A 26,262-nucleotide genomic window follows, 5' to 3' on the forward strand; every position below is an offset into this window, starting at 1 on the left:
CTGAAAAACATTTTACCAAGGACATTGAGAAGTTAATCCTTTAAGAGAGGAAACATAATATAGAGGGTTCACTTAAAATACGAAAAGATAAAATATTAGAGATTAGAGTGGCATGCTTAGGACAAAGTAGGATTCTTAAACTGAGTCTAGAGAGAATTTGTAAATTGAGAATAAGAATATCTTATCAAAGAGAATGTTGTAATGAAAACTAATGTGAGAATTTGTTTTTGCACAGATCCTTTCATAAAACTATTTATCTCTATAACCTCATATATGCATATGAATTTAAATTATTCTCTCTTCTACTGTTATGTTTATGTTTGTTACAAATTATCACAGTCACAAACTAATAAATACCAGACCTAGAAGAGATCACAAAATCAGGCACGTAGTGAACAGAATGGACTCACCATCACACAAGGAACAATTGATACGCTTCTTTTTAACAAAATGCCTTTTTAAAAAAGGAATTGAGAATGTAACTGTACCCTTAAATGACAACTAAGAGTATATTTTGTATTAGGTTAAAATATATAAAATTGCTGATATGAGAAAATTTTTGAATCACAAGAAATGGCAATTTTATATGTTCAACATTATGATAAAATAACCGTTCCAATTGCTTTTAGCTTTATTTAAACAACACACATACACACACACACACACACACACACACACACAAACATAAAGAAAAAATACAAACTGTCCAGATGTAATTCTTAAATACTTGAAAACAGTATTTATTTTATTCCAATTATATGGCCTGGGCCAAATATAGCTCCATCATGTATACATTGAGAAACTAACTTCAATTTGATTATGCTTATTAATAAAAATGACCAGACTGAAGAGTTTTTCCAGAATCTAAGATAATATTTGACTAATTTTCATTCTCATGAGCACATCTCAAACATTTTAAATTACCCCACAAGAAAAACAACTGAGGTATGGCAAAATGGCAATGGAGTGATTGGAAGCTACACAGACCATCTCCAAGAACCAAACTGGAATTACACTTAAATAAAGACAAATCATTGGGAAAAAGCAACAGAAAAGCAGCTTGTGAGGACCATATAACCAGGGACACTGACTCAATCCTGCTAGGATTGCAGAGGCGCAAGACGGGGGCTGGGAGCCCACGGACAGCAGCAGTTTGAGCTGTGAGCAGCGCCCTCCAGGTTACACTCTCAAATGGCTCTGCATCGCAGAGCCGGGACAGATGCTAAAATAACCACAGCCACTCACCTTGGGCTCTGGCAAAGGGAGGGTAGACTGGACTGGAACTGTGTGGGGACACTTGGGATTTGGAGGGCACTCAGAGCTTTTGCTGAGTTGCAACCATGCAGGTCAGTGGTCATCTTACTCCTTCCTAGGGCTCTAGGGAGAGGCAGCAGCCCCTCTCTCAGAGATTCACTAGGTGAGCCATTGAAATGCAAATTGAGGCCCATTAACAATTAGCATCTGCCCCACCTTCGGGAAATCCCCTTACCCTGAACACCGGAGGTGGTTTTTCATTCAACTGAGAACCTAAGGTTCGTTAATAGCCTCCAGGCAAAAAGCTAGAGGATAACTGAACCTTTCCTGGGCTTGCAACTGTATCCAGGAAAGTAAGACTTGACAGTGGTGTTCAACATGGGTCCTCCCTCACTCATCCAAACCCAGTAGGGGGAGCCACAAACAGCAGAACACCAACACCCACAGAAAAAATTTGACAGGCTCCAAAACCCATTAAAATCGTCAAAATGGTGAAACAAAGAAAGAAATCCCAAATGAAAGCACAAGAGACCTCTACCAAAGATGAGATAAATGAAATGCAATTAAGAAAATTAACAGAGCCAGAATTAAGAGCAATGACCTTGAGGAAGCTCAACAGTATGTGTAAGGATATCAACACCATGAGTAAAGACATAGAAACATTAAAAATAAACCAACTGGAAATTAAAAACAACCAAGAAGAAATGAAGAATGACATAGCAGAAATGAAGAATACATTGGAAGGACTAAATAGCAGAGTAGAGGAAGCTGAGGACCAGATCAGTGAATTAGAAGACAGGGTAGAAAAAAATCAACTAATCAGGAAACCAAGGAAAAAAAATTAAAAAATAGGAAGACAGCTTAAGAAAACTGTGGGACAATTGGAAATGTAATAATATTTGTATCATAGGAGTCCCCGAAGAAAAAGAAAATGAGCAAGGGTTAGAGAATATATTTGAAGAAATAGTGACAGAAAACTTCCCTAATTTGGTGAAGGAAGAATACATTCAAGTTCAGAAAGCACAAAGAGCCCCAAGTAAGAAGAACCAAACAGGCCCACATCAAGACACATAGTAATTAAAATGCCAAAAATTAAAGACAAAGAGAGAATCCTAAAGGCAGCAAGAGATAAGCAACAGGTTACCTACAAAGGAACCCCAATAAGGTTCTCAGCTGACTACTCACAAGAAACACTACAGGGCAGAAGGGAATGGCATGAGATAATCAAGGTCATGAAAAACTAGGATCTGAATCCAGGACTACTCTACTCAGCAAGGCTATCATTCAAAATAGAAGGTCAAATAAAGAGCTTCCCAGATTAAAAAAAAAAGTCTAAGGGAATACATTAGCACCAAACCAGCACTGCAAGAAATGTTAAAAGGACTGCTGTAATTAGTAGAAGAAATAGGAAGAAAAATATAACCATACTAACCAAAATGGCAATAAATAAGTACATGTCAATTATCAACTTAAATGTAAATAGATTGAATGTTCCTATAAAAAGACACAGAGTAGCCCTGGCCAGTTTGGCTCAGCGGTTAAAGCATCAGCCTGTGGTCCAGAGGGACCCGGGTTTGGTTCCTGCTAAGGACATGTACCTCGGTTGTGGTTTGTCCCCGGCCCTGGTTGGTCATGCGGGTGGCAGCCACTCAATGTGTCCCTTTCACCTTGATGGTTCTCTCTCTCTCTCTCTCTCTCTCTGTCACTCCCTCCCTCCCTCCCACTCTATCTGAACAAAAAATAGAAAAATCTCCTCGGGTGAGGATTAAAAAAAAAGACACAGAATAGCTGAATAGATTATTGGATAAGAAAGTATGAATCATATATATGTTGTTTACAAGAGACCCACTTCACAACAAAAGACTCACAAAGGTTGAAAGTAAAGGGATGGAAAAGAATCTTCCAAACAAACAGAAAGGGAAAACCACCTGGGGTAGCAATTCTCATGTCTGATAAAATATATTTCAAAATGAAGGCCATAAGTAGAGGCAAAGAAAGCCACTACATAATATTAAGAGAATCTATCCAACAGGAAGTTATAACCTTGGTAAACATATATGCACCCAATATAGGAACACCAAAATATATTTAAAAACTTCTGGAGGACTTCAAAGGAGAAATTGATAGCAATACAATCATAGCAGCGTACTTCAACACCTTGCTGACATCACCAGATAGATCTTCTAGACAAAGAATTAGCAAGGAAACAGAGACTCTAAATGAAACACTAGACCAAATGGATTTAATAGATATCACAGAGAATTACACCCCAAAACTGCAGAATTCACATTCTTCTTAAGTGCACATGGGACATTCTCAAAGAGAGATCACATGTTAGGATACAAACTAAGTCTCTACAAGTTCAATAAGATTGAAATTATATCAAGCATCTTCTCAGATCACAATGGCATGAAACTAAAAATCAATTGCAACAAAAACATGCAAAGACATTTGAACACATGGAGGCTAAATAGCATGTTATTAAACAATGAATGCATTACCGAGGAGATCAAGGAAGAAATAAAAACTTTCTGGAAACCAATGAAAATGAACCCACAACACAAAATCTATGGGATGCAGCAAAAGTAGTTCTGAGAGGAAGTTCATAGCACTACAGGCCTACCTCAAGAAACAAGAAAAAATTCTAATAGACTATCTAACCTCACAACTTAAAGAACTAGAAAGCAAACAAAAATAAACCCCAGAGCAAGTAGAAGGAAGGAAATAGTAAAGATCAGAGCAGAAATAAATGACATAGAGACCAAAAAAACAATTCAAAGGATCAAGGAAACAAATAGCTGGTTTTTCCAAAAGATGAACAAAGTTGATGGACCCTTAGCTAGACTTACCAACAAGCAAAGAGAGAGAACCCAAATGCACAAAATCAGTAATGAAAGAGGAGATGTAACAACTGACACTACAGAAATACAAACTATCGTTAACAGCTACTTTGAACAATTATATGGCAACAAATTCAACAATCTAAGAGAAATGGACAAATTTCTAGAAACACATAGTCTCACAAAACTGGACTGTGAAGAGATAGAAAATTTGAACAGACCTATAACAACTAAGGAAATTGAAGAGGTAATCAAGACTCTCCCAGCAAACAAAAGCCCAGGCCCGGATGGCTTCACGGGGGAGTTTTACTGAACATTCAAAAAAGAACTAACACATATTCTACTCAAAGTATTTCAAAAAATTCAAGAAGGAAGGCTTCCAAACTTATTTTATGAGGCCAGCATAATTCTAATTCCAAAAGCAGAAAAAGACACTACGAAGAAAGAAAACTACAGGCCAATATCCCTGATGAACATAGATGCCAAAATCCTGAACAAAATTCTCGCAAATAGGATCCAGCAATACATCAAAAAAATTATTCACCATGGTCAAGTGGGAGACATCCCAGGGATGCAAGGCTGGTTCAAAATTCACAAATCAATAAATGTGATACACCACATAAATAAAATGAAGAATAAAAACCACATGATCATATCAATAGATGCTGAAAAAGCATTCGACAAAACCAAGCATCCATTTCTGATGAAAACGCTCCGCAATGTGGGAATAGAGGGATCATGTCTTGACATAATAAAGGCCATATATGAAAGACCTACAGCCAACATCATACTCAATGCGCAGAAACTAAAAGCATTTCCCTTAAGAACAGGAACAAGACAGGGATGCCCACTTTCACCACTCTTATTTAACATAGTATTGGAAGTCTTAGCCGCAGCAATCAGACATGAAGAAAAAAGTAAAAGGGATCCAAATTTGAAAGGAGGATGTGAAACTGTCATTATTTGCAGATGACATGATATTATACATAGAAAACCCTAAAGACTCCATCAAAAACCTACTAGAATTAATAAATGAATCCGGCAAAGTAGGAAGATACAAAATTAACATCAAGAAATCAATAGCATTCTTATACACCAATGATGAAGTCACAGAAAGAGAAATTAAAAAACAGTCCCATTTACCATTGCAGCATGGTAATAAACTTAGGTACCTAGGAATAAACTTAACCAAAGAAATAAAGGAACTATTTGTAGAAAACTACAGGGACACATGGAGTAGCGCCTCCCACATGGCCCTGACCCATCAGGGCCGGGACAAACTGTGACTGAGGTACGTGCCATTAGCAGGAACTGAACCCAGGTCTCTCTGGACCACAGGCTGACGCTCCAACCGCTGAACCAAACTGGCCAGGGCAAGGTTATTTTTAACTTATTTGGACAGTTGTATCTCTCTATTAACAATCAAATGTTTTTTAGGTTTCCCTTCCAACTAATGTGGCTTCAATTTATTGGAAAAATGTGGGTGACAGATTTAATGCAACCTATAATGTGATGTGATTGAGCCATCAGCAGATTAAATCAATGGACATATTTAAAATTTTAGAGCCAAAACACTTCTCTCTAAATTTATTCCTGATTTGTTTATTTTAGCAAAACATTTTTTTTCTATCTAGTGATTTACATGTAAAGAACAATTTTTTTATTTTTATTTTATTTTTACAATGCATAGAGTATAAGTAGTTTCTGGTTAACTACAAAAATGTATTGTCTTTAAACAGTATAGACAGAAACAGGCCAATTATTGTTCACATATAGCTAGCATATTGATGTTTTCTTTTTCTTTGTTCTTTTGTTAATCCTCAGCTGAGGATATTTTTCCACTGATATTTTTAGATAGAGTGGGAAGGTGTTGGGGGAGAGAGAAAAACATTGATGTGTGAGAGACACATCAATTGGTTTCCTCCCACACAACTCTGACTGGGGCCGGGGATTGAACCTGTAACCCAGACATATGCCCTTAAACGGGAATTGAAGCTGGGATCCTTTGGTCCATGGGCCGTTAGTCTAACCAATGAGCTAAGCTGTCCAAGACAATGTTTTCTTCCATTGAAATTATATATATATATAATATATATACATAACATATATATTATATATATGCAATAACATAAATATTGCATGTCTAAATATATACACAAAAGCATAAATATTGTATGATTTCGCAGTTGGTTTTGTATATTTACTTTATCTCCCAGCAGGCGACAGTCTGTTATGTTAAAAGGGTACATAGTATTATCTGGATGTTTTAAACTGCTTCATGCGAAACTAAAATAAGCATAAGAAAAAATAATGCCTTTTAAAGTTGTCTATTTATTCTTAGAACTAAAGTAAATTATATATTTATTGTCATTCTGCAAGTAATGACAAAATCACTACTGTACAAATAGTGATTATGCCGTTTTTATGGCCATCAGATATCAAGAGTGGCTTGAATTGTGGTTGAAACTACAATATATGGAATAGTATGATTTATCTGAGAATACAGAAATAGGCAGTCATGCAAAAACTATTTTTTTGAAAAACTATCAGTCATTTGATTATTTTCTAGCATAGCTGAGAAGAAATGAAAATATTTTATTTACATTTAACTATTATTATTCTACAGGGAAAATTATCTTTTTATGTATCTAAAGTTATTCAGATCCTAAAACTCAATTACCTTTGCTAGGCAAAAATGACATTTCTCACCTCAAACTGATAGCACTGCTGCTAGAGCCTAACCCTACTAATAATAGTTTTCCAGTAACCATTAAATTCCACTCATCTGGGCAACAACATTAAATAATCAATTTGCCTTAGTATCATGTTCTCTCTACAAGCGTTTAATTTCCTCCATTCCTTCGATCAAAATGTATTCTCAGCTTTGTGTTTTATGTCTCATGTCAATTTTTACCTATTTTTATTTTCTGCATCTATTGACTTTCAGTATTTGAAGGAGCACTAGCTACTCCAATAAACACTTGTTGAATACATTAATATAAAGCCAAACAGAGAAAGACAAATTTCATATGATCTCACTTATTTGTGGAATATAATGAACATAACAGTTTGAAGAATGGGGTAGTCCCAGAGACGTGGAAGCAGGGTACAGACTGACAATCCCCTAAGGAGTGGGGAGGTGGGGGAGGGATGAACCACAGAACTTATACGCATGTATGCATGAACAGTGGACATGGACAACAATATGGGGAAGGGGCAGGGAGGGGAGGAAGAGGGGGGAATCAGTGGGGGGAAAAAGGAGTATCATCTATAACAAAAATTAATCAATAAAAAATATTAGATATACAAAAAAAATTATCTTTAATACCTGACATGTTTTCTCTACAAAATATTGTGATCAATACTGTATGAGTATTACATTTACAAATTAATAAAAAAGAATATTTCCTGGAAAAAAAAAACTTGTTGAATAAATAGCATGTCTTATTGGCCCAATATTTTGCATAGAAATGAACACAGCAAATATTCATGAAGCTTGAAGTCTGGTTATACAGATGAGGGGAAAAAGTCTCATAGATGGAACAGAGAAGAAAAGTATCAAAGACTGTTTCTCCAACAGGGTTTTAACCCTTGTTTGAACTCCAGCACAATAACTGCGTGTTTTTATAGTTTTGATCACTTCTCAATGGGCCAAAAAGAGTACTCAATTTTATATGTCTATAGTTAGAGAGAGCGCGCGCATCTGTTTAAGGAAGATTGGGGCTATACCTCCCTGTGCTGCATGGCACTGAGCTGGCTAAACTAGGATGTATGCAGAAACAAACACATGACAGCAACAAACAGCAGCAGCAATAACATATCCAACAACCTCTACCTCTCTGCCTTTATCTACGACTCTCCCACATCTGAGGGTTTGAATTAGGTCTCAGTTCAAGAGCAAAGTATCATTCTTTGCTGAACAAGCCAAGTGATTTCTGCATTAATTGAAGTCTATTTACTCAGTAATCAAACTCACTGAACAAATTGAGCACCTATCTTAAGACAGGAAGTATTTTACACTGTAGAGATACTACAAAGATATAAACAACATCTCTGACTTAGGTAGTACGCTACTTTTATTTTTATTTATTTTTGTTAATCCTCACCTGAGATTATTTTTTTCATTGATCTTTTACAGAGAGTGGAATGGGAGGGGGGAGAGAGACAGGGAGGGAGAAACATCGATGTGAGAGAGACACGTGGATTCATTGCCTCTCACACAATCCCGACCAGGGCCGGGATCGAACCTGCAACCCAGGAACACGCTCTTGTCCAAAATCGAATCCATGACCTTTTGGTCTTAGGGCTGACGCTCTAACCACTGAGACACCGGCCAGGGCTGTAGTATGTTTAAATCTATTTGCAATCAATAGGCCAGTGAGATACACCAATGCAAACACAACTAGAAACTCTAGGGAAAATCTGTTCTCACTTATAGAAGACAAAAAAGATCGTGTAACATGCTACAGTTGATCCCAAACACATAAAATCACTTGATGGATTTAGTGCATAAATAATACTTTTAATTGTGGAATCACATAATCTGAAATGCTTAATTTCATCTTCTTGTATTCTGAGGGCAATATATCCCACTCAAAAATGTGAAAAAGCAAAGGTATAAGCTGTTGAAAACACTTAATCAGTCAGATATATTATTTTAAGAACCAAACTGTTTTTAAAAACACCTCCATCAATATTTTGTTAATATTTTCCTTGTGTGCTGGCTGGTGACAACGAGGCCGTCATTGTTGGCAGGTGGGTCAGTGCGCTTCTCTGGGACACGTTCGCTTTTTTAAACTGAAAGTATTTGGGTAGAAAGAACTTGGCTGGGATCCTGGCTCTGACACACACATGTGGGAGTTCATTCATTAGTCTTTTAAAAAAATTAATAGACTTTATTTTGTAGAGCAATTTTAGATTTACAGAAAAGTTGAGCAGAAATTACAGAGGGAAAGGGGAATTGCAGAGAGATCAACTTTACTTCCTCCTCACCATAAACACCATCCCCCTATTGTTAACATCTTTCATTAGTATGTTGTTACAATTGATGAACTAATATAAATACATTATTAATTAAAGTCCTTAGTTTATATCAAAGTTAAGTTTCACTTTTGTGCAGTACCGGTCTATGCTTTTGGCAAACCCCTGGGCTCTCCTGCTATTCCGCTCTCCCTCCCACTCTTTCAACTCCTGGAAACCACGGAAAGTTAAGTGTCTGTACATTTTCTTCTTTTACAGAATTTCATTATAGTTACAATCATACAATATGTTTTCTTTTGAGATAGGATTCTTTCACTTAGCAACATGCATTTAAAGTTCCTCCATCTTTTTTTAATGGTATAATAGCCCATTTCATTTTGGTCACTGAATTATATTCCATGGTGTGAATGTGACCATTTGTTGACTCATTATCCTAAAGAGGACATTTTGGCCCAGGTAGTGTGGCTCATAGGTTGAGCACTGACCCATGCACCGAGAGGTTGCCTGTTTGATTCCTGGTAAGGGCACATGCCCAGGTTGTAGGCCAGATCCCCGGTGGGGTGGGGGGGGTGCAGCGGGCAGCCAATTGATGTTCTCTCTCATCGATGTTTGCATCTCTCTTACCCTCTCCCTTTCTCTCTCTCTAAAAAACAATAAGAAAAAGAAAAAAAAAGAAAGACATATTGATTGTTTACAGTTTTTGGCAATAAGGTTTTACGAATAAAGTTGCAATAAAGGTTAGTGTGCAGGTTTTTTTTATTTCTGTAAAAGTAAGTTTTTAATTGATGTGGGTACATAGTGGAAGTATTATTGGTGGATCACATGGTAAAAGTATGGTAGTAATTATATTACTTTTAATTATTTCCATGATTGCCCTAATGATTACAATACATATTTACAGTTAATCTAAGCCTGCTTTCAAATATACTATATTTTCATAAGTAATGCAGGTAACAACAAATTATTCAAAATTCCTCTCTCCTATCTCATGACATTGTTATTCATTTCAATAATCAATAAGTTATAATCACCAAATATACTGTTTACATTAATATTTTAAATATAGAGCTGTTAGATTAATTAATTATAAAAAATAAATTATTTTCATTCTACCTACATTTATTCCTTTTTTAGCATTCTTTCTTTCTTTATGTAGATCCAAGATTGTAAAATACATAGTACTCTCAGAGAAAAACGTTTCTTTAATGTCTTGAATGACATGTTTAATGGGAACAAATTCCTTCAGTTTTTTGTTTTACTGAGAAAATCTTAAGTACTTCACCTTTGAAGGAAAATTGCACTAGATACAGAATTCTAGTTTGCAGTTTTCATTATTCTCAATAAATATTTACTCCACTGTCTTCTTGCTTGCATATTTTCTGAAGAAAAGTCTGTTGTAATTCTCATCCTTGGTGATTTTGGTTTTGTTTTGGTTTTCCTTATAATTTCTTTCAAAAGTTTCTCTGTCTTTTGTTTTGATACAGTGTAAATGTGGTGGGTTTAGGCACAAAGTTTTTCTTGGGGTTTATTCTGTGTAATGTTATCTGAGCTGCCTGGATCTGTGGTTTTAGTCTGTCATGAATTTTGGAAATTTCTCAGCCACTAGTACCTCAATATTTCATCTGTTCCTTTATCTGTTTCCTCTTCTGGTATTCCCATTACATTTATGTTATGTATTTTTAAATTGTCTGAGAGTTCTGGGACACCTTGTTCTACATTTTTATTTATTTTTTTGTCTTTTTTCTCTTTGATTTTTATTTTGAGATTTTCTAATGACATATCTTGAAGATTACTGTTTTATTCTTTGGCTCTGTTCAGTCTCATATAAGCCCATCAAAGACATCACTCATTTCTGTTACAGTGTTGTTGGTTTTTTTTTTTTTTTTTATTTCTAGCATTTACTTCTTTTCGTACCAAATGATATGTATCTTGTTTGTAACTAAAACACTTATTTTTATTTTTTTATAGTTTTATTATAGTATAATTTACATACAAAAACTCAAGTGATATTGGATGATGTCTACTCTTTCCCATTATATTCCTCAGCATATTACAGTTATTTTAATCTCACATTCTGTAATTCCAAAATCTCTGCATATCTGATTATAATTATTTTGCTTGGTTTTGTAATGTTTCGTTCAAAGATGGGCATGATATATATGTAAAAAGAAACCTTATTGTGAATTTTAATGTTGATATTTGCCTTACTTATACGCGTCCACGTTATCAATTCCTTCTACTTTCTTTATTTTTATTTCCTATGTTACTTTTTGTTTTTCCTACAGATTTCTTCTTAAATAAAGTTTGTTTCTGGGTATTCTCTCAGCTGAAATCCACTGTTATTTTATTGAACGTTTGTTGATATGGTAATAAGTTTTGGAAGAGTAGAAACATTCCATATCCTCTGATGGCGTCTCAGCCTTTCAGTGACCTTGTGCCACTGAGCTGTGACCTTCACAAGTAAGTACCTCTCAGCTGTTCTTCTCTTCCTGCCCTTAGGTGAGATGGGAAAGCATAAGGGGTCTGGAGGTTGGTGTTTACCTTTCCCTATGTTGGTTAGTCTCTAAGAAAGTCATTTTTCTTGAGGGAACACCTTGTTAGTTAGAAAAAAATGTTCTTGGTATATTTCAGATTAATACTTTCCCCTTGTTCTGCAGGAAGTAGATGAGTATTTTTCTCTGCTCAATACTGTGAGAAACTGGTGGGAGTCTGGAGAGAAAGCTCAGGAATGCTCAGTTGCCTTCTTAAGGCTGGATCCCTAGGAGTGTGTACCTCTCTAGCTAGTCTACCATGAACTTCCAACAATTTGTCAATTCCAATGTCAATTTCCCTACCATTTTCTGGCTTCAATGGTATTTTGTGATCTTTAATTATCTGTAATTTTCTATATTTGCTGGTCTTTCCAGTTTGGGGGTGGCAGTTTGTTCTGTGACTGAAGTTTTCTAAAGGGTAAGAAACACTGATTTACAGTTTGCTTGGCTTTTCCTTTCCGTGAGAAAGGGCATGTTGACCTCTAAACTCCTTACATATCATAACTGAAACCAGAAGTCTGAATTCTCAAATTTCTTATCTGATGAAATTGAAGAGGAAAAATGGTCTAGTTAAAACAGTTTATGTTCCCAAAACAACATTTATAAAGTCTGGCACATAATAAATACAAAAATTTAACACAGTTATTGCCTTTAATAATGTTGATATGAAGAGACATTCAGTAAGGAAAAGTACAAACTCAGTATGTCCTTGGGTTTCAAGTGCATCTCTACCACTCTTTGGGTCATGACTACGCAGTTAACTGGTCCATACCTTAGTTTCCTCATTGTAGTACTTGTGATTGGCAAATAATGTCAGTATAAACACAAACTATTATTATTAAGATACATGAATTCAATACATGCACCTGATATTAGGGCAATCATTTATATATAAGTTCTTTATTTCAACAGACAAACATAATGTGGGTTTATTATGTGCATGGAACTCTGCTGGGGATAGCAGTGCACAGGTATGATCTCGGCCCTGAGAAAACTCATCTGTTCTGAGGAGGCAGACTGCAACTCGGGTTCACTTTATGTGCAGTATATCAGCAAATTACTGTACAAAGACAAGAAGAAAAATAACCAGTTGGTTCAAATAATCAAGGAGAACCTCACAAAGCCTCTACCAATGCCACAAAATGAGTGTCGCTGACAGATGAGTGACATCTCTACAAGCCTATATATGGAGATAGGACATGAACACACAGAACCACCGGGGATAGGACAGCATGTTGAGAAGAGACCTCCGGATAAATCCCAGAGTGGACTGAAACATTATTGTTCCCAATAGCAATGGTAAGTACTCATGTGTGTCAATCACACACACACATACACACACACATACACAAGGCAAAACTGTCTTTAAAATAAAAAAATAAACTGAAGTACTATATGATATCAGTTTATAACCTAGGAATTGATATTATAAAATTCTAAATAATAAATGAGATAAGCAAAATGTTTGGGGAAAATATAAACATGTATATTTAGAAAATGTCAGAAAATATAAAACAAACACTAAAATAATATAAAATATATGTCAGACACATTATACATACTTGAGAAATATTCATTCATTTATCTCTATAGCAACCATGTAAGACAGACACTTTTACTGTTCCCACTTTGTACATTATGAAGCATAAGCACAGAGAGGTTACGTTATTATGTCTAAGGTCACACAGCTATGAAGTGTGACTTGAAGCCAGCAGTTGCACTCTAGAGCTTAACCTGTTTCATGCCTTAAAATATTCCTGGAAGTGTACAACATTAACCATCATTTAAAATATATCATCATTAGATAGCTAAATAAGATAATTAGGCACAGATTCATGGGGAAGCTAGTTCAGACATTTTGTAAGTTATCTAAAAGAGTCGGCTTTAAAACATTCTTTTTTACAAATTAGCAGTGTCTTTTTGAAATAGCTTTTCTTTATTTGCCTTTCCTTTTATTGTTTTTGTTCTCATCACTGTTCATTTCTGTAGGCTTAAGAGGTTTGTTATCAACACTTTAGTTTATTTCAGGGGCAATATTTTTATATCTGAAGCAACCTCAAACTGTCAGTTGTCATTGACTAGATTTTATGTATTTGTGTTGGGCTACACATTGATGCACATTTGCAACCTGAGCACATAGGAGCAATGGACCTGCTGAAATGATCAGTGTTCTGAGGAACAAGTAATTGTGCTTCAGAAGAAAACAGCTGCTCCAACTGTGCTGTCCTGTAGCTGAGCTCCTTCCTGGTGACACTGTCATCATTTAGCACTGAGTGTCTCACACGCCCTGACATAAAAGGGGCAATGCGCATTTGTTCACTTAGAGGAATGGGGTACAATCTATTCTAATGATGGTGCATGTGCAAAGCTTTCACTTTAATTTTAAAGACTGATGTCTCTATTAGCATAACTTTGACACACTTTACTAGCATAGGTAACATACCATCTTGACATAAGAGCTAATTCCATCATGAGAATCATACAATTAAGTAAATGCACAGTTAAGTAAATATTATGCAACATTTTCCTATGATTCTATGTGTTTTAACATTTTATTTCCAAAACAGTTTCAATGATCTCTCAGTAAAATTCTTTAGAGTATTAACTTAATTATAAAATAACCATATACTTTTCCTCCCAAGGCTGAAGGAGGCGCTTTCTCCTCAGCACGCTACTCTTTCCAAGCTGGCAGGAGTCACAGGAGCGCTAATGAAAAGTTTGTAGAGAAATGTTATAGAAATTACACCTCGAGTAAGTTTTTAACTCTCTAAACCTTGTTTTTTTTCTTTTGTGAGATGAAACTAATAACTACTTGTAGAATTAGAGGGATGATTAGAAATAACGTCTATGTGGTAAATGTAGATTTTAAGTGTACAATTCTGTGACATCATCTGTGTACCACATTGTGTGATCACCACCAAAGTCAGGTCTTCTCCCGTCACCCTGTACTCGACCGGTTACCCTCACTACCCACCTCCACCTCCCTTTTTACTCTTAATACATCTATTCATAAACATACAGTTTTTCTGAACACTTCACTTTTTATGATGGTGGGAGAGGACTGACCATATGTTCTGTTAGTGTTTGCTCTTTGGCTGTCTCAGCCTTTCTTCATGCAGTCATGGCCTGCTGTGATTCCACTATTTCAGTGTATTACTGATATTTCACCTTCTAAAGAGGAGTTCTCTCCTATCAGTAATGTGATCATTAACAGTTCTCTGACAGGAAGTGAAGAGAATGCTAAATTGTTATATAAGGTCAGCAAGAGATTTGAACATTAACATAAAATAATACCCAAATATCCAGATATGTATCAACAAAATATAATATTGATGGACAAGAGCCGACAAAGGAGATGTACTGGATCTTTTTAATTTATATGAGTATATTAGAGATTATGCATTGCTCTTATCAATGAAACTCTTGACATGATCATCCTAGAAGTGTCATCGATGGAAATGTGGAATTGATATGAGTGATTAAAAACTTATTTAGGCCAAACCTAGAGCAAAAGGAGAAACAGATGGATAGGAGGCATACACACTTTTTATTCCATTACTTGGCTTTGGAATGCTAAACAAAATGTTTAATGGAAATAGAAACTCATTATTATGTCTAGCCTCTATACATCTGAGGATGTACATGATTATTATATGAATATTTATACACAAAAACGTATATATAAATATATACGTTTTAACTATTATAGAAAATTATATATAACAAATACTACATACCAGGCTTTCTACTACGTTTTAATGCCATACACGTGCAGTGAGAACATTTCAATGATTTTTCATTTTTTCTGCATAAGTACATATGTGTTTAAAAGTGCACTGCATTCATTGTTCTAAATATTCACGCTGGTCTAGCATAAGTTCGCTATGAGTGTACTGGGTCGTACTCAAGTATGTTTTCAGTGATCAAACGTAGATCACGGTCGTTTCTCGCCACTTCGCGCGTCCCCTTTCGGGCTTCACTCGAGGTTTCGAAGGCGCGGCAGTGGACGCGCGAAGTGGCGAGGGCCGACGGTGTACAAACAGAATCCTAGTCGTGGACATCACGGATCGCGGCAGAGCCTGGAGCTGCTTCACCGCGACACGCGAGGGCCGACTGTGCTGTAACCCACGAGGGCTCAGGGGGTCGGCCCATGACCTCAGACGGGCGCAGGGAAACGCGATGCTTCTCCAGCTGAGCCTGCGAGTGATGCTGTGGCACAGCCCGTCTTTCTAGTCACATCTTACAGGTGTTCTAAGACATTTTCTGAACTGTTTTCAAGTAGACACCACACATGATCATAAGCATTACCAAAAATGCACATGAGAAGATACCGAAAGGGATTAACATTAGGAAAGAGAAGACTTTGGGGGAACGTGAACAGGATACAGAAATACCTTCCTGCAAGCCATAAAAAGAAAGAAAATCACCATAGCTTTGAAAGTTGACAGTTTAAATATCAACACCTGAGACCCGAGAACATTTGTTTTTCCGTTTTATTAAATGTTTTTAGGTAACACAAAGTAACAAAATTATACGGGTTCCAGGTGCACAGTTCTGTAACACAATCTGTACACTGTGTGGTGTGTTCACCTGTTCACCAACCAAGTCTGGTCTCCGTTCATCCGTTCATCCGGTGACCTTACCACCTCCTTGCCCCCTTCCCCAAGCAGTCACCACACCTTTGTCCCTGTCATGAGTTTTTCTGCTTTTTCCCCTTTTTTGTTCAATCCTTCCACCACCCTTCTGCCCCAAACACAGCTGTCAGCCTTCTTGCTCTCTCTGAGTCTGTCCTCATTTTCTTCACTAATTCCTTGTCTGAGTGACATCATAGGGTGCTTGTCTCTCTCTGACTGGCTTATTGCACTTAGCAAAACGCTCTTCAGGTTTATCCATGCTGTCGCACAGGTAACATTTCCTTCTTTTTTACAGCTGAATAGTAATACCAATAGATTTGGACACTTACCGAGTTAAAAAATATTTGTGGGTGCTATGCAAGAAAAATGTGAGCAAAAAACACTAGCGCAAATAACAAATTAATAAATCGATCTCAACATTAAAAGTGACTATTTTCATTACAATTACATTTGGTTTACAGAGCCCTTCATCAATTTTACCTCAAAAGTCAACCGTGTGTGAATTGCTTACAGACTAAAACAAGTGCCACCATATGTCTGCCTACTTGTCTGTTTGCCAGTGTTTTTTTTCTTCATGATTATTTCCCTGAAGTTATATATATATATATATATATATATATGCATATATATTCCTATATATATGTTATATATGTGTGTGTATACACACACACACACACACACATATATATATATTCCTATTTTTCAAGTCTCCTCATGTAGATACATGATTATTTGAAAGAAATTCTGATGTGCTACTTGTAACAGTGAAAATTGTCACAACCACTTTTTTTTTTTTTTATCCTCACCTGAGGACATTTTTCCATTTTTTGTTCAGGTAGAGCAGGAGGGAGAGAGAGGAAGAGAGAAAGAGAGAAACATCGATGTGAAAGGGACACATCGAGTGGCTTCCACCCGCACAACCCAACCAGGGCCGGAGACAAACTGCAATCGAGGTACATGCCCTTAGCAGGAAGGAACCCGGGTCTCTCTGGACCGCAGGCCGATGTTCTAACCGCTGAGCCAAACTGGCTAGGGCATCACAACCACTTTTGAAAGCAATGTGTGACCCAGCAAATAACTCGGTGGTGTATGCCAATTCTCCAAGATAAGTTGCTTGGAGAACATTTCCCACATGTGTCAGCAGTACATGTATAAGAACGTTACTGGCTGTAGAAAAGCCAAATCTATATAATACAGAAAATACACAAATAAATGTTATCAAACCTATGTAATACCATAATGGACAACTATATATCAGCTAAAATAATTAAACTAGCTTTACATCTATCAACATAGAGAAATCGCAGAAGTATAATTTTTACTAAAAATAATTTTTTATTTCATAAGAATGTAGGATACTATTCATGTAATGTGTAAAGAAGCTATCAAAACAACATGACATTGTTAATGCTTATCAACATGTACTGTATAGAAACACAAGACTCTGACCAGACTACATTCAAAATTATTTTGACAGCAATCGCCTTAATTTAGAACAAATGTGACTGTCATTATACTTGATGAAAAAGGTCCTGAAGAGAACCACTGGCAATATGTTTTTTAAAATATACAAACAATGGAACCAATCGTGAGTTTAATTTCATCATGCACTATTATTTACTTTGGTATTGACAGACATTTTAAAGAATTATTCTTTTTATGAACAAAATAGGAACAGACTCAGTGAAAGGATTTGAGCTGTTCTGGTAATCCTGCTTTCTGTACGCAAGGAATAACATTTAAGCTACTTTTAAATAAAATTTCCTATACACTAGCTTTCTGAACTACTGCATGTATTTTGGTCTAAAATGAGAAGGATTCTCCCTCCCTACCTAGGGGAGCAGGAGAAATCTGCTTAAAGCCCATGAATTACCTGTGACTCAGGACCCATGCCAAACTTTTGATTTTGGGGAATTCACATGAGGGGCAAAAATTTTTTATGAAGGGCAACTAATGACAGTTACAAATAAGGTAGATATTATAATTGCATTAATAACCACTTAAATATGCATGGCCTAAATACAATAATAAAAAGACAAAGACTGCCCTGGCTGGTTTGCTCAGTGGTTAGAGCATCAGCCCATGGACCAATGAGTCGCAGGATTGATTCTGGACAAGGGCACGTACCTAAGTTGCAGTTTGTCCCCCGCCCTAGTCGGGGTCACGTGGGAGGCAACCAGTCGATGTGTCTCGCATTGATGTTTCTCTCTCTGTGCCTCTTTCTCCCCCTCTCGCCCTCCCTCCTAATATGTCTAAAGATAAATGAAAAAATGTCCTTGGGTGAGGAGAAAAAAAAAAAAAAAAGACAAAGACTGTTAAAGTGCATAAAAATGAAGTCACAACTACATGCTGTCTACAGAACTGACTTTAAAATATATAGAAAGATTAAAGGTACAAGGATAGAAAAGAATATCTATAAACTGGTCTAAAGAAACTAGAGTCACTTTGTTTCCAGTCTGGCATGTAAAGAGCTTGAAAATTGGAAATCTTTCTCAAAAGCTAAAAAAAAAAAAAACCTGAAAAAATAAGGTGTTCTTAGATTCATGAGAGAATTGATGGATTAATAGAACCAATCACTGCCCTCAAAATTAGATGAACAGAAACAGAAAATCACAACTTATTGGAGCAGAAACTTTTCACCCAGGAACAGAAACCTCTGTGGATATCAGTATCATGTAGGAAAACCTGAACCAGGATTGACAAATTGCTGAAGACACAGTGTGGATACTTCTGAGAATTAAAAGCCCCGGGAAGGCCGGCAGCTGTGGGCGAGCCCCACGCTTCTGGGAGTTCTGCCTCCAGGAGCTGTACTAGTTTCTCATCGATGAAAAACCTCCTCATGCTTCTGGCAGGAGAAGAGGAAATGTAGTTACTGTGTTTTTAAATTTGCCAGAGCATTCTGTTCCTAGCAAGCATGACTCTCAAGACCTGACATTCAGTCCAGGGTAACAAGCTCACAGAAACCCTGAAACCTAATCTTAGAATTATGGAATGATTCTATCCCACCCCTCACACCACATTACTAAAGGCTTATTAATCAAAGTTCCTTTCATCTAGTGCATTATGTTTGGTTTTCAACATAAAATAAGAAGACATTCTAAAAAGCAAAACAAAACAGTTTCCAGAGATAAAGCATCAGTATCAGAGATGGTAAGAATGTATCAGACCAGTAATTTAAAGCAACTATGATTAATATTCTAAGGGTTCTAATGAAAAAACATGACAAAAAGCAAGAACATACAGATAATGTAAGAAGAGAGATAGAAGTTCTATAAAAAAAATAAAATTGAAATGCTGTAGTTCAAAATCACTGTAGCAGAAATGAAGAATTCTTTTGATGAGCTCACTAGTAGATGACACACAGCTAAGGGAAAATCTCTGAACACGAGAATATGCCAACAGAAATTTTCAAATTGAGAAAAAGCAAAGAGTGTTTAAAGCTCTTTTTGAATTTGTCTATTACGTCTTCCGGTTTTCACCAGAAGGCTCTGAAAAAAAATAAAAGCAAAGAATACAAAGGCTGAAAAAAATGGACAGAATATATAGAAACTATGAGATACTAAAAAATTTTAACATATGAATAAGAATAATGCCAGAAGAAGAAAAAATAAAGGATTATAAAGAATATTTCAAGCAATAATGATTGAGAATTTCCCCCAAATTAATGTTAGAACACCAGGAAAGGCAAGGGTCAAGAAACAAACAAACAAACAAACAAACAAAAACAGTCACCAAAAAAAACAAAAAAAGGAAAGAAAAACTTAGAACAAAAACCATCTAGCATGTCCTGGTCCACCTTCAGAAAATAAAAGATGAAAAGTCGTGTAGATGAGGATGATGCCCTGTCTACAAGGGGGCAAAATAATAATTGCATCCAACTTCTTAGAAACCGAGCAAACAAGAAGAGTGGAATAAAATACTTAAAGTGTTGGTAGAAAAAAAAAAGAACAATAAATTATTTATCTGGGAAATTATTCTTCAAAAGTGAAATATGAATAAAGACTTTCTCAGGCAAACAAAAATATAGGGGATTTGTTGCCAGTAGGTCTGTCTTACAGAAAAGTTAAATAAGTTCCTAAGAAAGAAAGAAAGAAACAGACTGAGGAACCTCAGAGGAAGGGGCCGGGGGGGGGTGGGGGTAGAGATATACCAAAGAACTTAAATGCATATGTGCATAATCAAGGGACACAGACACCAGTGCAGGGGAATGTGAAGAGTGGCGAGAGTCAATCAATGGGGAGAAAAGGTGGGACATCTGTAATCTTTCAACAATAAAGACAGCTCTGGCCAGTTTGGCTCAGTAATTAGAGTGTCAGCTCCACCAAAGAGTCTCGAGTTCGATTCCTGTCAAGGACACGGACCTCCGTTGCAGTTCAGTCCCCAGCCCTGGTCAGGTTCACGTGGGAGGCAGCCAATCAATGTGTCTCTCTCACATTAATGTTTGTTTTCTCTCTCCCCTCCCCCCCCACTCTATCTAAGATAAATGGAAAACTATCCTCGGGTGAGGATTAAAAACAAACAACAAAGACAAATGAACCAATGGACAGGATTTGATGCCATTTGAATGTGGTAGAGAAAGAAAATACTTTAATGAAAAGATAAAGTACTTAAAAAAAGAAAAGAAAAAAAGGAAAATGATACAGGTTAGGTCAGAAACTCAGATCTAGCTTGGCCAGTGTGGCTCAGAGGTTGAGTGTAAACCCATGCATCAAGAGGTCACCAGTTCGATTCCCAGTCAGGGCACATGCCCAGGCTGTGGGCCTGATCCCCAGTCGGGGGCATGCAGGAGGGGGCCAATCAATGTTCTCTCTCATTGATGTTTCTAGCTCTCTCTCCCTCTTCCTTCCTCTCTCTCTAAAATCAATAAAGAAAAATTTTTTTTTAAAAAAGAAACTCAAATCTACATAAAGAAATAAAGCATTAGAGAAGAAATGAGGTAGACTAAAATAAAGCATATTTTCTTATTCTTAATTACGCTGAAAGATAATAGTTTGTTCAAAATAATAACAATGTATTTGATAACAGCTCATGTAATTGAAATGAATGGCAGAAATGATACAATGAAAGGGATGAAGAAATTAGGACTAATTTATTATAAATTACTAGCACTACCTGTGAAATGGAATAAAGTTATTTGAAGTAAACCTGAATTAGTTGTAAATGTATATAATGCAATCTAGACAACCATTAAAGTTTGAAAAGAAGTATAATTAATATGTTAAGAATGGAAAGAAAATATAAACATATAAATGCTTAATTAAAACCACAAAAGCTCAGCCGGCCCATGTGACTCAGTGGATTAAGTGTCGTCCCAGGGACTGAGAGGCCTCGGTTTGGTTCGATTCCCAGTCAGGGCACATGCCCGGGTTGCAGGCTCAATCTCCAGCAGGAGGTGTGCAGGAGGCAGCCAATGGATGCTTCTCTCTCACATTGATGTTTCTATATCTCTCCCTTCCTCTTTCTCTAGAAAATCAATAAAAACATATATATAAAAAAAATAAAACCACAAAAGCCAGAAAAAGAGTGGAAAACAAAATATGAACAACAACAACAAAAACAACAGAAACAAATGGAAACATTAACAGTTATGATAGATATTAATCCAACTATATTAATAATCATAATTTATTATCTAAATACACTAACCATCTAAATATACCAATTAAAAACAAAGATTGTCAGGGTGTATGTTGTTTTCAAGAAGCTCATTTTAAATACAAAGACACACACACACATATATGTGGTAAAAATGAAGTGTAACATATGGTGTATATAATAAAATAAAATATAAACAAAAAGCAAGGTCATCTATGGATAAGTCCTGCTGTCAAGGATCATGTGTACAGGTGTACAGGTATACTACATGAAACAAGTCAGGTAATTCATCTTTAACTGTTTATTTTGCAACAAGCCCAGATAATAAAAACAACTAGAAATACATTGGCATAAGGACTAATGGTAAGCACTAAACCCATAACGAGTTTTAAATGATTAAAAATGAAAGATTTTTTTCTTTTTTCTTTTTCAACTTCAGTTGATATTCAATATTATTTTATCTTAGTTTCAGGTATACAGTATAGAGGTAAGACATTTATATAATTTAAAAAGTGAGCCCTCCACTAAATCTAGTACCCATCTGAAACCATACACAGTTATTGCATTATTGACTATACTCCCTAAGGTGTATTTACATCCCCATGACTATTTTGTAACTGCCAATTTGTGCTCCTTAATCATCTCACCTTTTCCACCCAGCCTGCCAACCACCCTCCCATCTGACAACCATCACTTTGTTCTCCAAATCTATGTGTCTGTTTTTGTTTTCTTTATTTGAGAGATTTTCATAATGACTACATACTCTGTCATTAAAGATTCACTGAAATCATCAAAAATTAATAGAAACACTATTTATAATAGCCAAAAGGTGGAAACAACCCAAATTTACCAATGGTTAAATGGAAAAATAAAAGTGGTACACCCATATAATGAAAAAATACTCAGCCCTAAAAAAGAAATGACATACTAATATATGCTGCATTGTGAATAAACCTCAATAATATTACACTAAGTGAAAGAAGCCAGACACCAAAGGACACAAGTGCACGATTCCATTCATATGAAATGTCCTGGAAAACTGAATCCATAGAGACAGGAACCAGTCTTGGTGGATGAGGAAATAGAGAGTGACTACTTAATGGGTATGAGGTTTCTGTGCAGGTGATGAAAACATTCTAGAACTTGATAGAGATGGTGGTAACACATTGTGAGCATACTAAATGTTATTTCATTGTATACCTTAAAATAGTTAATTTTATATTATGTAAATTTCATTTAAATTTAAAGAAAAAAAGTAGTCAAGAGAATTGAAAAAAAAAGTAGAATCAACTACATAGTAACACTTACCTATGGTTGCTACCTGGCACTAAGATAATGCTATTTCACATGCAGGGTAAGAGAAAATAGATCACCTACTGATTTCATTATTGCTCATAGAAAGAAACTGACAGTCAATAACCAAAACCAAAACCCAAATCAGAGAGGAAAAAAACTAGGTCACAAAAGATAATGTATAAAGCAATCAATATAAAGATAAACATTAGAACCAAAATATAAGTCTTCCTAAATATGAACATGTGTGCAGAAAGTGGAAGATCACATGTTTGAAAATTAAAATATAAATTGCACCCAGCTGGTGTGGCTCAGTGGTTGAGTGTGGACCCATGAACCAAGAGGTCGCCAGTTCATTTCCCGGTCAGGGCACATGCCCAGGTTGTGGGCCAAATTCCCAGTGGGGGACATGCAGGACGCGCCAATTGATGTTCTCTCTCATTGGGGTTTCTCTCTCTCTCTCTCTCTCTCTCTCTCTCTCCATTCCTCTTTCTCTAAAATCAATAAAGAAAAGGAAATAAAATATAAATTGCCAAATTATATAAAAATAATTTATATTCATGGGGAGGGAGGGGAAAAAGTAGAAGTAGACAGTGGTTAAAAACTAGACTCTTGATTAGACCTTGTTGTATACATTTTACTTTGGAATCATGTTAATATTTATTATATAATTATGAAACAAAAACATCCAAAAATTCAAATTTTTAGAAATGAAAATAAAATGGATAAAAACAGCCTACAAATCACAGATAACATAATTGTAACATAGTCACACAGAAAACCCATGTGACTTTCAATGACAATACTTGAACTTTACATTTGTAGTGGAAGACACCATAAGATAAAAAGTACTGTTAACAAATGTATGTTGTTTTCAGTAATCATATGTTGATGCTAAGTTGATGTTGTTATTCTAAAACTTTGTGTATATAATGTAAGATAAAGTAAGTTAGTACTTAGTAACTATCACTATAATTCTAACATCATGGATACTCTAGAGAAACAGGATTCTTGTTAGAAGAGGTATATAAAAATACAGGAGGTTAAATAAAAATTTTAGTATTAAACACAAAGTCAAAATATTGGTATTAATTAATGCTGGAATTTATGTATTAAAAATACATACCTTTTTTGGTACTTGAAATAATTTTGAAGCTGATCCACCAAGTAGAAAAAAGTACTCCTAAATTGCATTGGTATACAAACACATAACTTCTTACTTAAAAGATGTGCTACTTGGGAAATAATTTTTTTCAAGTTTGGGGTAGGAAACATTCAAGATGCAAATTAAAACTACAATGAGGCATCAACTCATGCCTGTCAGATTGGCTGCCATCAATAAATGAACAAAGTGCTGGCGAGGGGGTGCAGAAAAGGGAACCCTAGTGCACTGCTGGTGGGAATGCAGACTGGTGAGCCACTGTGGAAAACAGTATGGAGTTTCCTCAAAAAATTAAAAATGGAACTGCCATTTGACCCAGTAATCCCACTTTTGTGAATACATCCTAAGAAGTCCGAAGCACCAATCAGAAAGGATATATGTACCCCTATGTTTATAGCAATGTTAATTACAATAGCCAAGATCTGGAAACAGCCCAAGTACACATTAGTAGATGAGTGGATGAAAATGCTGTGGTACATTTAAGCGATGGAATACTACAGGGCTGCAAAAACAAAGGAACTCTTACCCTTTGCAACAGCATGGATGGACCCGGAGATTATTATGCTAAGTGAAATAAGCCAGCCAGTGAAAGAAAAATACCACATGGTCTCACTAATACGTGGAACCTAATGAACAAAATAGAACCAGAGGCATGGATACATGGAACTGACTGACATATATCACAGGGTAGGATGCTGGTTTGGGGGAACTGCATAAAAGAAGGTGAAGAGATGAGCCAAAGAACATATATGCATACCCCATGGACACAGACAACGGTGTGGTGAGGGCCAGGGGAGGGGCTGGGTGGAGGTGGGAAAAGGTGTAAAAAATGGAAGACATCTGTAATAGTTTCAACAGTAAGAAAAGAAGTGCAGATGAGCAGTGATAAAAGCAGTAATGGGGATATGAAATACAGCATAGGGAACGTAGGCAATAGTTTGGTAATAAAGATGTATGGTGCCAGGTGGGCACTGGAAGTATCAGGGGAGACACTTTGCAAAGTATCCGATTGCTTCACCACTCTGTTGTACCCTGAAACTAACACAAAATGATATTGAATGTGAACTATCATTGAAAATATAATAAATAAAAATAAATTGTTTTTTAAAAAAGATGTGTCCAGAACATTGTACAAACCATTAAGGAAGCAATCAAAAACTACTAGATAAGTATTAAAAAGACATGAGAGTCTGGCCGGTGTGGCTCAGCGGCTGAGCATCAACCCATGCACCCAGAGGTCGCCGATTCCCAGTCAGGGCACATGCCCGGTTTGTGGGCCCGATCCCCATTGGGGGGCATGCAGGAGGCAGCCAGTCGATGTTCTCTTTCATTGATGTTTCTATCTCTCTTTCCTTCTCCCTTCCTTTCTCTCTAAAATCAATAAAGGAAAAAAAAATTTTAAAGAAGTTTAAAAAAATAAAAAGACATGGGAGCTAAAATGATTAATTTAAGTAAAAATTAATTAATTATTACAGTAGAGACACAGATGCAAACTGAACAGGCCCTCACAAGTGACCATTGGAACATCAAAAAGAAAAATAGCTGTTGTGACTGAAACACACAAAATGAGTTCAATGAGTCACAATAGTGCGTATACATTTGTGTGTATTCCTGTTATTAGCCACCCTTAGTGAACTGAACCGTTTTTTTGTTTTATCCTTACCAGAGGACATTTTTGGATTTATTTTCACATAGAGTTGGAGGGAGAGAGGGAGGAAAAGAGAGAGAAACGTCGATGTGAGAGAGACATATCGAGTGGCTGCCACTCACACAAGCCCAACCAGGGCCCGGGACAAATTGCAACGGAGATACATGCCCTTAGCAGAACCGAACCTGGGTCTCTGGTCTGTAGGCCAACACTCTAACCGCTAAGCCAAACTGGCCAGGGTGTGAACTCAACCACTTTTTAAAATTGTTATACTCTACGTACTTTATAGCACTGAAATCTTCAATCAATGACTTGATGAAAAAAT

General features: G+C 36.2%; 1 protein-coding gene and 1 non-coding gene across 2 annotated transcripts in view; one reads left to right on the forward strand and one right to left on the reverse strand.

Moving 5' to 3' along the window:
* Nucleotides 1-26,262, reverse strand: part of SNTG1 (syntrophin gamma 1) — an 866,981-nt gene that overhangs the window by 401,744 nt on the left and 438,975 nt on the right. The gene's annotated exons all lie outside the window — the stretch shown is intronic.
* On the forward strand, nt 19,668-19,730 carry LOC118631908. Its single transcript, XR_004959911.1, has one exon. It is a non-coding gene; the product is annotated as a U7 small nuclear RNA (small nuclear RNA).

The sequence above is a fragment of the Molossus molossus genome, unplaced genomic scaffold (assembly GCF_014108415.1).
Source record: "Molossus molossus isolate mMolMol1 unplaced genomic scaffold, mMolMol1.p scaffold_m16_p_16, whole genome shotgun sequence".
Classification (NCBI taxonomy): domain Eukaryota; kingdom Metazoa; phylum Chordata; class Mammalia; order Chiroptera; family Molossidae; genus Molossus; species Molossus molossus.